Source organism: Haemaphysalis longicornis, unplaced genomic scaffold, assembly GCF_048455015.1.
Source record: "Haemaphysalis longicornis isolate Haplotype H1 unplaced genomic scaffold, Haemaphysalis longicornis Haplotype H1 scaffold_2, whole genome shotgun sequence".
NCBI lineage: Eukaryota > Metazoa > Arthropoda > Arachnida > Ixodida > Ixodidae > Haemaphysalis > Haemaphysalis longicornis.
In genome coordinates, this window is record NW_027526295.1 from 208,127,213 (window position 1) to 208,142,376 (window position 15,164).

At 48.9% G+C, this 15,164-nt stretch overlaps 1 protein-coding gene across 2 annotated transcripts in view; it reads right to left on the reverse strand.

Moving 5' to 3' along the window:
* Nucleotides 1-15,164, reverse strand: part of LOC144169832 (transcription factor Sp9-like) — a 199,661-nt gene that overhangs the window by 68,318 nt on the left and 116,179 nt on the right. Inside the window, exon 1 of one of the 2 annotated variants that reach the window (XM_077699195.1) lies at nucleotides 13,345-13,853. The exons of the other annotated variant lie outside the window; for it this stretch is intronic. The gene's annotated coding sequence lies outside the window, so the exon portion shown is untranslated. Of the gene's footprint in view, nucleotides 1-13,344; nucleotides 13,854-15,164 lie in introns of those variants that run through there. 2 annotated transcript variants of the gene reach the window in all.

Sequence of the window (15,164 nt, forward strand, 5' to 3'; positions counted from 1 at the left end):
CTGAGACAAAACGTAGGCGAAGCCGCGTGGCGCCACCAAACGGTGAAAAAGCGACCGGTATTGCGCGACAAAGTTGGAACGCGCAGAGGGACACGTCAAGTTTGCTCCGACAGTGGCGCCGACGGTCACAGACATATGGAGACAATAGCCGCAGCGGCCTCTCTCCCTTTTCTGACTGTTCGCTCGGCCACATTTCGCTTTCACAAAGAAGGGGCGGTGCGCGCAAACAAAGGAAAAGTACACACGGCCGCGTGAAGAAGGCGCGGCGGGGCAGAAGTGTGAATAATAGCGAAATCCCGCTTTTAGATTGGTCCAAATGCCGCCAATGTTAAATCTAGGGACTCCGATTCAATACCAGGCGGCCGAAAAACGAACTAACTGCGAAAGAAGAGAAAGTGGATGCAGCAGTCTCTCAAAACTGCACCAAACAAAAACGAAAAAAAAAGGTGGCCCGTCAGAAGGAGCAAAAATTTATTTCTACTTCTGTGCACCTCTACATTTGCTTTTTTCCCCTCAGCTACCGCATCAACGTGGCCTCGAATCCGCACGTGCATTAACGCACACAAAGCAATCTGCGCAAAACCAAACGCCGTGAGTATGCCCACCATTTACACCCCCCGTTGGTTCAGCAGAGAAAATAAACGAACCAAAAAAGAAGAAAAGGCAAAAACAAGGACGTGGCGGAGAAAGTTCGCTATAGCGGAGTGGGTGAAATCCAGAGCAACGGCTTACACACATTCGCAGACAAGCAATGGACGACTATTCATAAGCGCGGTGGTTCACGAGAGGATAAATAGCGACCCATTGAAACGGCCGCGCTGAAAGGGGAGGGGGAGAAGAGGCGGAAAAAAGGTGGGAAAGGGGCGTGGTGAAGGTTGAAGGGGGGAAGGGAGGGAGCGTGAATGGTGCCTGAAAAGAGTCAGCCCGGTACAAACCAACCGGATGCTTTCCGCTTGTCCGATTCGGAAGATTGATGTCCATTTCCGCGGATAGCGGTTATGAAAGCGGACCGAGGAACGACTGAACGTGAGGGCCTAGGAGAAAGACGCCGGGCAGCTAGCGCGGATTAACGCTGCCGCAGCCGCGGATTAAATCGTAGAGGGAGGGGGGGGGGGGGGGTGTTACGCTGCGCTTTGCTCATGCCGCGCCGCGCGGCTGCTGTGGCCCCGGAGAAAAGCAAAACAGGGCGGTCGTTCTCCCGAGCTGCCACTTGGTGACGTCAAACGCTAAGGGCGACCAAGGCGCATGCGGGGCTTGCGACATAACCGAGCGGCTTAGCGCGCATTGTGGTGCGAGGGATTTGGGGCGACAAACTGTGGTCGCGAGAGAGCGCCTGCGGCGTGCCAGCTCGCAGCCTTGACGGCTTTATCGACCGGGTTTGAAAGAGTCCGCGAACTGAGGCGGGCGTCGGCGCTGGGAGAGGCGACGGGCACCGGTGCGCTCGATGATTCTGTTACCGGGTTGCGGTGAAACGCGAGGTAATGAGATACGAAAGTGTCTGATCTCGCAAAAGGCATGAATATATATCCTTGTTAGTGCATGCACTCTTACGAGAAACTGAACGTTGTGTGTTCATCGTTTTTTCGCAACTGATACATTACACTCTGTAGCCCGAAGACGAGAGCGTTTCTGAAGGAAACAGTTGTGACGAGTGTGTTCAGATCACAGGCACCACACTTCTGCAGTTAGGCTCGTCAAAGCATTTGAAGAGGTTCCAGAATTTACTTCAGGTACAAAGCTTTTGGTGGCTTCGTTTTATAACGAAGCTTTGTATGCTTTGCTGATGGTGTTGACGTGCGAGCAAAAACACACTGCAGAAAAGCCACCTCTTCATACACTGCAGGAAAGCCAACCTTACACAATCGGTTTCAGAATGCTTGCATCAATCATCCACCACTTAAAATGCGAATAAAACGTCTTTGCACACCTAACGAACCTCTCGTAACGCAAATTTACTTTGGCTGTACACACGGTTAGCGATGATGATGAAGAAATACATTCTCTAAGAAGGGTTGGACTTTGACTTTGGACTTGGGAAGTTAGGATTTTGGACTATGGGAGAGTGAATTTTGTATTTTGCGTTTAACTCAGATTCTATGGAGGAAAACTTTGCGTTTTAACCTCTTTCTTTCAAAAAAAGTGCTTTGATTTTTTTGTTTTTTCAGCTCCTTGTCATCGACTTTGTTCCCTGCAATCCACGACGTTCATTTCCCATTTCCCTAAAAACTGCAACCACCATCCACCCTTCCATGGTTGGGTGAGCAGTCATCACATTCGTTTCAAGGTCCGCAAGAATCCGAGTTTACCCACCGTAAACGCTTACCTCACACCAAGCGCAAAACGAAAGTGGCGAGCGAATTTCCACTAATTGCTCACCGGTCACGGCTCACAGCAATCACGGCATGCACGCGGGAACAGGCTGAAGATGACGAAACAGTAAGAAACTCGCACACGCGGCGAAACGAACCGAAACTTGGTCGGAAAAGAAAAGAAGGGCAAAAGAAAGAGCGCGAAATCCGGAAGCGCCGGAGCGAAACGCGCAAAGATCGCCGCCTGCAGGGCAGGGCGGAACCGGCATCGGGCGCGTCTGGTAGGTCTGCAGCGAACCACTGGCGGGATACACTCGGTGGGGCATACCGATGAGCCCGCCAGGGGTGAGTCAGCGCAAATTGGGTTGGCGAGTTTTTGGTGCTGAAACATGGCGCGTTAACAACCCGCGATTGCCCGATTACGGCGAACGAGCGCGGAGGAGAACGGGAAACTTCGTCGACTCCCGTCATGTGTGAAGCTTGGCCGCGGTGCCGGCGCACATATAGGCCTCGGGCACCGGCGAACGTAGAGCACGTGGTCTGCTGTTATATGGTTTTGCAGTTCCGATCAATATGAACGCTCCGTGTACTTTTGCAGACCGCGAGACCTTCGTTCCGCTGTGCAGATACGCCGACACTTGGTCTCGCCTGCTTGTTTTTGGGCAATTTACGTGAAGTCCATTTCCGAATATCAAGAGATAGAGAGAGCGAGACAGAGATCCTTTTAGCCACTTCCAGGAACATACGGAATTACTCAAAATGTGTATCGTCCAGGGTGAAGATACATGCTGCTGTTGGTTGCAACTGGCAATGTTCATTTTTGTATGAATAGTAGCCTTCGTTGATTAAAGCAATAAATTTGCGAAATCATTTGCGGCTGAAGCTATACGGACGCCTAAAAGACTTGTCCGACTAACCGCAGATAGTCGAAGAAAGATAGTCCGCACATGACACCGGCAGATTTACTCGGGCGAAAATTTCGCTACTACGTGTGCAGTAATCGACGTCTCGGTAACACGCGCATGACCCGAGTTTGTAAATATTATATTACCGCTGCTATACAGTTCGTATACCCTCGGCAATATCCCATTAGGGCAGTTTTAAGAATGCAGACACATGGGAATTGTTTCAGTCTCAAGAACAATGTTGGTCATCTTGCGTACCGATACGTGTGCGAGGATATTTTGAGTGAAGTGTAAGCTGACCTCTTCAAAATATAACTTCTGCTTCGGAGTTACTGCAACAAAAATGAATGTCACCTGTGAAGTAGTGAACATGAACGTGCACGTGGCACAGCCGGGTCATAATTCCGGCATGCCATGCGAGCGCATCACCATCCAGCTGTAAGAACGCGACAAATGATGACACTCCGAAGGCCGTATAGTGTCTACCATTATATATACAGCCGAAAATGGCCGTTATAAGGGGAGTGGTCGAAATATCTGTGCATGTCACACTCGCAATTAACAATGAAGCCGTAATGTCCACTATTTCAACTGAACCCCTTATCCCCCTCCCCCCCCTTTCCCTAAATAAAAGTACCCAAGTAATTGTCGCTAAACACACGATAAAACTCCAGCCGCAGCTGGCGTTAATGGTAAAGGCCGCGTCAAGCGCATACTCATCAACTGTGATGCACGTATGATGCTCGCTTATTGCTTGCTTTTAGCTAATTCCCCGGGAAGACATGTCTTTCCTGTTTACTAACCGTAATACCTGCAGGGATTTTGCAGTTGAAATTCCCGTACAGATCTTCCTTTTGCTTTACACTAGGCCACAACATGTCCTCACGCGTGAAGTATAGACTTTTCCTCATTTTGCATTCAATTGCGGTAAAGAACCCTTTACAGAGAGCTCAAATCAGGCGAGCGAGGGTTCGGAACTTAGGAACACCTTAATAAGACAATCCTTGATTCAGCTCCCCCACTCGAGTGATCGATGATGCAGAGAAAATGAAATTTCGCCGAATTATGATGTCCAGCATGCAGTCAAAAGTAGGGTATACGTTGAGGAATCACCTAATGCAAACACGACGTCCTCCACGACTTTTGAGTGAAATGGCATGCGAGACCACATGACTCACCAAAATGTCATTGTTCCCTGCATGAATGGGTCACCGGACTACATTGCGGTGAAGGATTGCCCTCGAGTGTAGCCCTCCGTATGCCGCCGTCGAAAACTACTCTAAACAAAAATGATTGCGCGCTGTCATCCAGGCTTCACTGTGAACACACGTACGATGACACAAGAAGTTGAAGCTTCTCGAAAAGCGTCCGTTTTTTTTTTTGTCTGTTCTTTTTTTAAGAGCGCAGTACAGGATCTCAAGACAACCCCCAAAAGTGGCCTTGAATGCGTCAAAGCAAAATTTAATTGTCTTCTAGGAATGCCGATGCCCGAGAGATCCGGGTCCCGAAGCTGCGCTCACAAGCTCAATGTTTCGCTTGAAACGCAGCCAACGCTTGCGGCGTTTAAAGACAGTAAAGTATAAAAATGCGTACGAACCGCTGTGGCCCAAACGCAAGGTGGTCGGGAGTATAGAGGAAAGTTCTGGGAGTCGCGAGAAAAATAAATTACCAGAGAAAAGAAAAGTGAGCGGTGGAAAGGCGCCGACGCACGATGAGCAGAAGGAGAGACGGGAGGGGGAAGATGCAGGTAATATAGAAAATTAATTAAGCCTCCGCCGCCTAAGGTGCGCGGAGGAGTTGTCATGCCCACGGTGCTCCCGCGACCTTCTGCGTGCACGTCGCCTCGGCGAAGTTCAGTGAACACTTCTATGCAGCGCGGTTTAAGTTGCTCCGTACAAGTACTCCGTTATGCGAAAAAGCGCCGTTGTTGTTGTTGTCCGGTAAAGAAAATGTTGGCCGAAATAAATAGTAACTAAATGGACAACGCGAATGATCCGATGGGATTTAAACACGGGTCTGCACAGCAGCAGCCCAGTGAGTTCTCTGCAACTCTGCTATCCCTGCAGGTGGCCAGCGTAGAACTATATATATATATATATATATATATATATATATATATATATATATATATATATTGTGAGCATCAATGTTGGCGTTACGATTGTCCTCGCTTCAAGGACACATGGAACGTGCCTGTTGCTTCTTCGTCTAATCTACCTTGCACTCCGTCTGCTTCTCACGTCCATTATCATCATCACGTCGTACCTCATCTGTTTCTCATACCCATCCACATCATCATTCCTGGTTCTACAGTCGTGGGCTGCTGCTCAGAATAAACGCGCTGTTTTGACTGTCTCACCGGCGTCCTTCCTGTTTGACGGCTGTCTTTGTCACGTCTCTCAATAAATAAATAAATAAATAAATAAATAAATAAATAAATAAATAAATAAATAAATAAATAAATAAATCTAGAATTGAATCCGGAAGCAGGAATCTAACCCACAACCTCTGCACGCGTTATGAGGGGGTTCTGAGTTCGACTCCCGCTTCCAGAACACGGCTTATTCTTTCATTTATTTATCCCTGTATCACAAAAAAGAGAATCTTACCTCATTAGACGCCATAAAACACTTTTTGTTTCTTTATTTATGTTCACATACGTAGAGTGTGTACGGCCACTCGACGAAAGAGACCTCTCTTTCGTCGTGCGGCCGTGGTCTGTGTCTGCGTCAGTTCGATGCTTTAAGAAGTGCGGAATAATCCCGTCGTGGTCGCCCGCTAAATTCCATCGGCCCGTACAGAGATGCCCGCTGCACGCAACTCCGGGTGAGACGTTGAACGAGACGCATTCCACGGCGGCGCCGTCACCCGAGCCGCACAAGAAGGCGCGAGGAGAGGTCGTGGACGGCGCCGGAGACACGCCCCAGTCGAGTCGCCGCGGCTCCGAGCGCGTGCAACTGCCCCCGTGTCAACACCTCGGGCAAAAGAGCCGCCGCCACTGCAATCAACTCGCCGCATGGGCTTGCCCTGACGTAGCAGTAACTCTTACGGTGGACGACGATATTCTGTGTGCAACTTTTGTTTTGTCCTTCTTTTTGTTTTGGCGCTTTGGGGCGTAAATGAGATTGTTGATGACATTCGCAGAGCTTATTATAGGAGCACTAACGAGCATGCCGATGTGTGAAAAGGCGCGGCCAATCGTGGGAAATCTATGTCGTCTACAACCCTAGCATGCCGTTCACCGTAAAGGTATATAGGTAATGACTCGAAGCTTCAAGCGTAGAAATGGTCTCTGATACGCTGAAACGTCATTTCAGTGCTTGAAATGTCATGTACTGCTGCTATTGCCTAGATGTGCGAAACACATGATGAAAAAAAAAAAATCAGTGCCATTGTTCTCTGTGACGGTGGATGGCTAGCGGGGCTATGCACTGCAGGTGGGACACGCGCTGTTGAACGACTTCTGAAATGCATTACCATTAACGTGGACCGTTATAGTCTGAATGCCCATATGTCGCTGAGTTCAGCAGTAGTCTTCTAAACATTCAAGGATGCTCAAAACCCTGCAACACTTTCTTCGACTTTTTTTTGAAATCTTAAATGCTTGCAGAACGTAGTCACCCAACACACCCATATCAGTGCCACTTCGGCTGTTGCAGCCCCAGTTTCTACTTAGGTATAAAACAACAACAAGCTTGTTTTTTTTTTTTTTTTTTTTGAAGTCTAGTATATATATACGAAATTCATCTTCTTCCAACCATATGGCTAATTTTGTGACGTCTTCAGAAGCTTGCAGAAGCCGGTATTGAAGATCTGTTAGGGATCGCTGCTCGAAGCTTCTGATGCAAATAGCAACACAACTGCAACACTGGCGATCAAATGCCTCGTCCCCACTTCGAGCGCTCAACGCCACAAATCCTGAAGCAATGACAAGCGCAAACATCCGTGAGGATATAATGAATGTACGCGACAAGTGACGACCAGTGGCCCTAGCGATCTCTCCATCGGTGTTCTACAGGAACGACACCGTCAAATCCATTCCTCTTTCATTCACTTCTATAGATACGGGCAAATGAAGTGCTCTACGGCACGACTTCTATTTTTTGCCCTCGTTCACGATTTTTCCGCAAGAGCATTGCAGCGTTGGCTGTAATATCGGACTGGTACTAACTCGTGCAACACGTCCCATGCACGTGTGCGTGAATCGGCGCCACTCCGAGTGGCGGCCTCTGCTTGCTGCCGTAGCTCGGTAGCCGCTCAGTAGCCACAAGCCTCTCCAGGCCGCATGCGTGGATGCCGGCCTGATGTCTCGGCTCAGCCGCCGCCGCTGTCGGTGTCCCGCTGGGGCAATCGGACACGCGTGTTCCAGCCGCGCGACGGCCGGGCCTCTGTTCGGACGCAAAGAGGGGGCGAGAAGCGCCCCCCAGCGGCCGTGGGCTGCCCACTCTGTCCCGCCGCAGGCGACGGCTCTTTTCTCGCCGAGCAGATGGACCAGCTGTCAGAAGAAGCCACACCGCAGCGTTCCTCTTGTCTCACAGCGCGGCTTGATGGCGTGCGGTTGGCGCCCACCAGGCTGCGTGGCGGCCGCCGTGTTACGCGGTCTAGACGACCGACTCGCGTAGCTAGCCTCTTAATCTACGGTTGAAGCGTGTGTGTATCGCTGTGGACACACACTTCGTATAACGATACGAAGGAGCGGCGCACTGCGCTTGCTTGGAGTCGTATACGTAACGACTCCATTCTCAGCAGCCATGCAAGCGTTCTTTCTGACAGCACAAGTATGCAGTTGCGCCTCGTTGATATGTATTTCAAGGGGTCCACACGGCAACAGGAGCGCGCGATACGGGAGCGCGTATTGTCCGAACAGACGCTAAACTACGGAATTAAGAGTCAGTGCGACAGAGGGTTAACCATATAACAGTCGGGGAAAGTATCGAGGAGGAACGCACAGTAGCGGTACCCCGCAAGTGCGGCCGTCGCACGGCACGGTGCATGGCTGTTGCGCAAGCTGGCTTCCCCGCACTGCGTCCTCAAGTCCGACTTTTTACGTTTGCGACGTGAGTATGTGTGCTAAAATGCCGCGTTAAATACGGTCAGCTTTCGTTGATATCTTCCTCTTAGTTCGACTATAGTTTTAAGCGGTCCAACCAATGCATATATACCGAAAACCAAAGTACATGTATACATGCATGAAGTTGAAAGCAAGAAGTAAGTTAGACACAAAAGGACGGCAGTTAGGAAAAAAATAGAGAGAGAACTACCAGAACTCGACAAGACCAGTCTTCGGCGAACCGATGGAATCAGCCTAACTGACTGTAATGGTTCTAGCACGTTGATGCGGAAAGGTGTAGCTAAAAGAAATAAGAAGTCGAAAAATGAAAAGTGCTTCAGACCGTCTCCGGCCCCAGGCGATTGCACGTTCACAATGTATCTTTCTACAGGATGGTAAATCGCAGAGGTAAGGAAACGTTCCACGGACTACCGTATTCCACATGTATCAAATATGCAGCATATGGTGCTGAGGGAAAGACGATCGACTTCAAAGGGATTCTCTCACCCCCTCCTCTCTCCCCCTCATACAACCCAATGCAAGCGCAGCGCTTTATTAAAATCCGAAGAATGCTGGCGCCGGCGCGAATTCTTCGGTGCACCCTTCTACAAGTCAACTATACGCAGGCAGTGTTAACCAAAACCAGCCTCACACGCTGTTGCATACACATTCCAGCCACAGCTGTGGACTGATAACGTGACCCGCCGCGGTGGCTCAGTGGCTAAGGCGTTGTGCTGCTGAGCACGAGGTCGCGGGTTCGATTCCCAGCCGCGGCGGCCTCTTTTCTGATGGAGGCGAAAAGCAAAAACGCCCTTGTGTTCGAGATTTCGGCGCACGTTAAAGATCCCCAGGTGGTGGAAATTAATCCGGATCCCTCCACTACGGCGCGCCTCATCGCCTGCGTTGCGTCGGTGCGTTAAAGGAGCCATGAAGACAAAATACAAGTTTGGTTCATTAGAAAGGCTGCTTTGTCCTGATAAAAATGATACCGATTTCATCGCAAACTTCCAAAAAATAACGGAGATATTAAAGTAAACGTGTGGAGCTGTGGCGACTCACGAGGCAGTTTCCAGCAACTTTTCCACGATGTCACAGAATCTTGTTTGGGCGATTGACGGCGGCCGAGCTAATCAATCGCCAGGACACATGACTGGACGATTGTTGTGGGGCCGCTATATAGTTCCGTTTGATCGCAATCACTTGAATGATAGCGTGCACCTAACCCACTGAAAATTATGCTTTTTAGTGCTGGCCCATATGACGTCACTCGCGCCGATAACACGTCACTGTGGCGCGAAATTTGAAAGTTAGTAAGTATTTCTTGCCTTTTTATCGGTTAAAAAACTTCTTTCGTAGCCGGAATGGAGCTGAGTGAAGTACTAAAGCCTAACTCTTTAAAGTTAAACAAAGTTGTCTTTTCTCTCCATGGACCCTTTAAACCATACAATCAATCAAATCAACTGATAACGTGGCCATGCTTCATGTCGGCCTTTTAGCATGTTACGATAGAACTTTCTGACAAGCATAACACAGACTGCATAAATTACATGAAGGAAGAGTAGACCTCTTTCGATACCTAATATATTTAACTTTTAATGCTTTGGATTACGGGATGCCAAGTCAAATTCACGCAGTGGGCGTCTGTATACATATACGTATACCTCTGCAAAACACAATAACAAAAAACGGTAGGTCGCTCTTCTTTTTTATTTCATTTTTTTTTTGGCTGGTAGAGCACACCCTGCCGTAAAAAAAATTAATTGGGCATGTGAAGAATTAACTAAAAAAATTCCAGGTCCCCTTGCCAGTTCAAATAGATGAAAATGGGTGGAACATATCAGATATGACGGTAAAAAAGTATGGCGGGTAACGATTAAAAGCCGAATTTACCTGGATGGGGAAATTGAGCACTATATATGTTGGGTATGGGATGCAGCGGAGTCAACAGTCGAACGCATACATATGTTTAGAGACAGAAGGAGAGAGGACGGCCACCCGGCAGCTGGAGCGAGATTACGTTCCTTTATGCTGGCATAAGTTTGGTTCGGTTTGTGCACAAATCGTATTTCGGCGCATATATATAACCGTACCCTACGTTTTAGCGCAGGTTGAAAGAACCGCGCGGGCTCAAAATACACTGTAACTTTCCCCGAACGTCGCTCAGCAGGCAGCCGTGTTTTTCAAAACTAAAAAAAAAAAAAGGTAATTGTACAGTGATACATCCATCCATATGAGCACCTTGCCGACAGTTACCGGAGTGCTTGCGAACAAGTGCAGCATGCGAACAAGTGTTTTCGGAATTACTAAACTATAGACACGTGCCACTTGACTCATTGCGCAGCAGGTCTCCCCTGCAGTGCCGGAAGCTGGGCGACAGAATTAAGATGCGAAAATTCTGATGCAACGAACGAACTGAGCTTTTATTCTTAATTTCTGGTCTTACCGCAGGAGAAAAATGTTCCAATCGGTACACTCCTACATGTCTCGGCATGCACTTTTTGTGTTTGGATTACTTTTAAAACGTCCCAACACGTCAATCCCCCATTACCCTCCGATAAAGCGGGTCAATAAAATTTCGGTTTGCGTAGCGCTGGTCTTTGCACCTTGTGACCGCACGTCGATACAATATAATGAAGCAATGAGACTCGGCTGCGCAGCCTCACACACATGGCGACGAACGATCAATAACGTTTGATCGATTGCTCTCCTTTTCGCACGAATCACTGCATACCGGTGCGGCTTTAGATATGATATTCATTCCTTCTCCCCACTCGTGCTAAATCCCCATAGGGGCTGCAGTATGTTCCAACAAAAATGTCTGCCTCAATGTCTCCACAGCACCCAGAAACGTCATGAAGGTAACGCTAAACGCCTAGTTAAGCATCTGTAAGTCGTAGTTGTTTTCCTTTTAGGTGTATTGTCCGTCCGTAAAACTCTACGATCAGGGCTGCTTAAGTTAGATAGCCTTCTCCACTGAGAATCTGTCACTCGTAGAGGAGAGTCTGTGCACTTTCCATAGGACTCTGTCTATGCGACATCAATACGCGAATTGTGTAGTGCCTTCCTTTTCAGGGACACACCGGCTTTGTTTTCCAATCCCAAAGGTGCAACGCGACGATATTCCTGTCTCTTATTATTGTTCCCCCGGTTGATTACAGCGCATCCCGGCCGAAGGCATACCACATTCAAGAGCGGCCAGCTGGGAGTTGTCGCTTGCACATGTATCCCAAAGGTTGAGTATACTGGCGCCATCTCACGGCGAAGAAGACTAACTGCTTTATTCCCCAACTTTCCTCCAACTTTTTCCAGTTTTCCTTGAACACGGGAACGGTTTATTTACCAGATAGATTGTTTCCCTGTTTGTTCTGTTTGCTAGTTTAGCTGTGCCACGTTATGGCGGAAATTTCTTCCAACTGTTTGTCTGCATTCAGTGAGGCTGAAACCTCCTGCTCGCTAAACTAAGTGGTGTAAAGTATTATTTCTCAAAGGAAACCTAATTTGAGTAACCTTGCTCGGCTGTTTGAGTAACCTTATTGAGCACTGCAAGGTACAACGAAAGGGGCGTCTTCCGCTAAGCCTTGCAGTATAGCGGACGGCAAAGATTTTTGGGGAACCCTCACTTTGACATACGCGACCGGCACCTGCTCTTTCCTCGAAGCCCCCCATGCGCTAATGTGCACGGTCATGTCTTAACGGTCATTCATCATTTTCACGTTCATCAATGTGCACGATGCAGAAAAGTCGGATACCTCGACCTAGATGAACAACAAACACCTATAGTCTACCGCTGCCCGTACAAGTATAACGGCCTTTCTCCTCTCCGCAACAAGCCATTGCGAAGCTGTGCTGTTAATGATTTTTTTCTAAATAAACTAAAATTACTAAACCGAAAGCTGAACTAAATTTTTATTCTTACGCATTAGGTGTTGCTAATGCAATGATCTCATCAATTGTTGCTGCTGAGCTGGCTCAACCGATCAATGGAAATCGGTTATCGCACAAACTAGTTGCAGATGAACGCGATCAACAAGTAAGATTATTGGGTGCAGGCTTCACTTCATGGCTTCTCCAGTCAAGTTCCGCAACATGCATGCCCCCCGCAGCGGCTAACTTTTACCCGCCGGCTGACTCTTAAATTTTTTTCTCCGCATAGTTCACACCTGCGTGCAGTAAATGGGTTCAGAATATGGTCTATTTTGTGCGCTACGTATACATGCGACGCGTTTGCCCCTGTGAGTATTTTGTGCTTGTAACGGCAGTGCGTACTCGAAAACGAATAACCCATTTGCCATCCCAAATTAATATTTTCAGTATATATAGATTAGTCTCACGTTTACTAATTGAAAAGTAGAGAAAAGATATATGAGGCTAGGTTGATGTTATATGAATTCTTTTTCGAGAAATAGGCGACGAGCAAGATTCTTTGTTATCCCAGACGGAACAATGCGAACTGTTTCACGCTGACTATATGAGCCACTGGTTGGCTCCGGCTTCAAAGCTCAGTTGCATCTGGCTTTTGTCAACCGTTTCTGATGAATTCTGGCTGTGTAGTTTCCCGCTCTGTGACATTTGTTTCGAATACGTTTATGTGTGGATCGTGCACCATGTTTAAGGGTGGTAATCGTATGTGAGTGCGATGCCTCGGCAAGAGTAAAACAAACGTGTGAGCGATGTCGTGGGTAGCAGTTTCCCGGCATCTGATTCGGGGGGCAAAAACGTGTTTGGGATCCTAAATATTCACCGAGATAGAATAAAAACAGAATCGGTGCAATTGATGCAACATGCGGATAACCGTAAGCACCAGAAAACAAAGAAGCTTTACAACAAAACAGCTCACTCGCTCAGCCCCCTTCTTCTTCTTCTTCTTCTTCTTTTTTTTTTTTTTTGTACCTTGCCGATGTTACTGCGAGCCTCAGACAACTCCGCATTGATTTCGGCTTTCCGGGGACACCACCTGACAAAAATGTCTAAACTATGCGTGCTACAGAGTGGGAACTACCTCACTTGGTTAAACAAAAACCACAGGTTTACGATGCAGGACCAGCTCTACTCCCCATACACACACACACGTCGACCTTACCTGGCGTGCCAAGCGAGCCATGATGAGCGCGGGCTAGTCGCAATCCAAACAGGGGGCGTGGAAGAGGTTCACAGAGTCGTACTCGGTTGTCACAGAACAACGACGATCGGTCAAGGTTCGTGCACACCGCACTGGTGACGCCGACGGACTACCGGGTGAGACTGATGTTGACGCCAGTCCATCTTCACTGCGGGATGCAACGAGTACCGAACTCTGCCTCTAACAGTCCCTGCGCCTTTCCCGTCACGGAGTTGACGCCAGTGCCTGTAGTCGCACACACCGACGCTGTCCCCGGGAAGGCTTAGCTGTCCGGCGCGGGAGCGTTTCTCAACTCCCTTGCGCGGCCCGCGCGCTGCGCTCGCTTGGAGCGCGTGCCGAAAGTACGCAGCGGCGGCGAAGGGATTCGGCAACGCCGGCTGCTGCTGTCGCTGCTGCTGCGGCGGCGGCGGCGGCAGTCAAACGACCAACACCATAACAAGAGAGCACGGCAGGCTGTTTGCCAACGCCGAGAGACCCTCACACAATGAGATGTCGGCGCACGCACGCGTTGGCAGCGCCGGGGCGGAGCTTTGTGGGCGGGCGCCATCTTTGCGTTGTTTCTCTGCGTGTTTCTTTCTTTTGTTTGACTAGCGGCGGCAGCGGTGGCGGCAGCGTTCGCCCGTCCCGCCCATCCTCGCATCGCGAGATCTGGGGAGGAGGCGGGAGAAAAAAAACGAGCGACAAAAGCAGAGTTCAAAGAAGAAGCCGGACGAGAAAGGAGAATAGGGAGAGAGAGAGAGAGCGGACGGGAAAGGTGAAGTGGCGGCGCGGGCACGCCCTCTCCACCGGCTATTTTGCCGTCCTCTAGTGGCGGTAACGGGAACCAATGGAGGGCGGGGTCGTTCAGCCCTCCTTGCTCGCCTCCCTCTTGACTCCCCGCCACGGCAGCGGGAAGAGAACAAATACACTGACGCACAACACGGGCGCGTGGGCACGAGAAGAACCCGGAGAGAAAGTACGCAGTGGCAGATGCGGCGAATCGCGAAAGCAAAGACGAGGTGGCCGAACCAAGAAAAGGAGGGGAGGGGGGGCAGCAGCAGCAGGAGAAAGTGCGCTGCAGGAGATGTGCCGCGTTCGCGACGCTTTCGTAAACGAGGCAATTTAGCAGGAGTAATGCGCTAAACCGCGTGAGACAATGAAGAACTGCGGGGGAAAACAATGAAGAAGCGGGGGAAAGTGCGGGGAACTCGGAGCGGTCGCCCTTGGGTCGCCGTTTCACTCGGTCTGTACAAGGCTGCGTAAAGGTGAAGTCAAGGCGAGAAGCGGGCTTTCTTTCTTAATTCACGGAATTCGTCAAGTTTGCGAAACATGTGCCTGATAGCCACCTTTACTTAGCTCCTCTAAACGTTAAAGTATCCTTGCTACGAACAAATTAGCTACGGCTTACCACGATACACGGCCTGTTAGGACAACTCTGATTTTTTTTTAAACGTATAGACGACATTGTAAGCAAATGTCACCAAGTATATATGCTATGTATTCTGACTACCATAAATGGTATTACAGATAAGATAAAGTAGTTTTAGTACTTTTTGGAATATAAAAAAGAGCCAGGAGCAGACGTAACACTATTCAACTGACCCGATGTAACAAACCGAATAACAAAAAAGAACACGCAATCAAATAAATAAGCTCACGGTGTCTGGTTTTAGTATAGGAGTGGCTTGAACGTGATATGGCGACATTAATGTACCTTATTAGTTCCACATATACACCTCACGCTCTTTGGAATTGCAAGCTACGCGTGAAAAATCGAAAAAAGCAGAGAACATACATGTGAC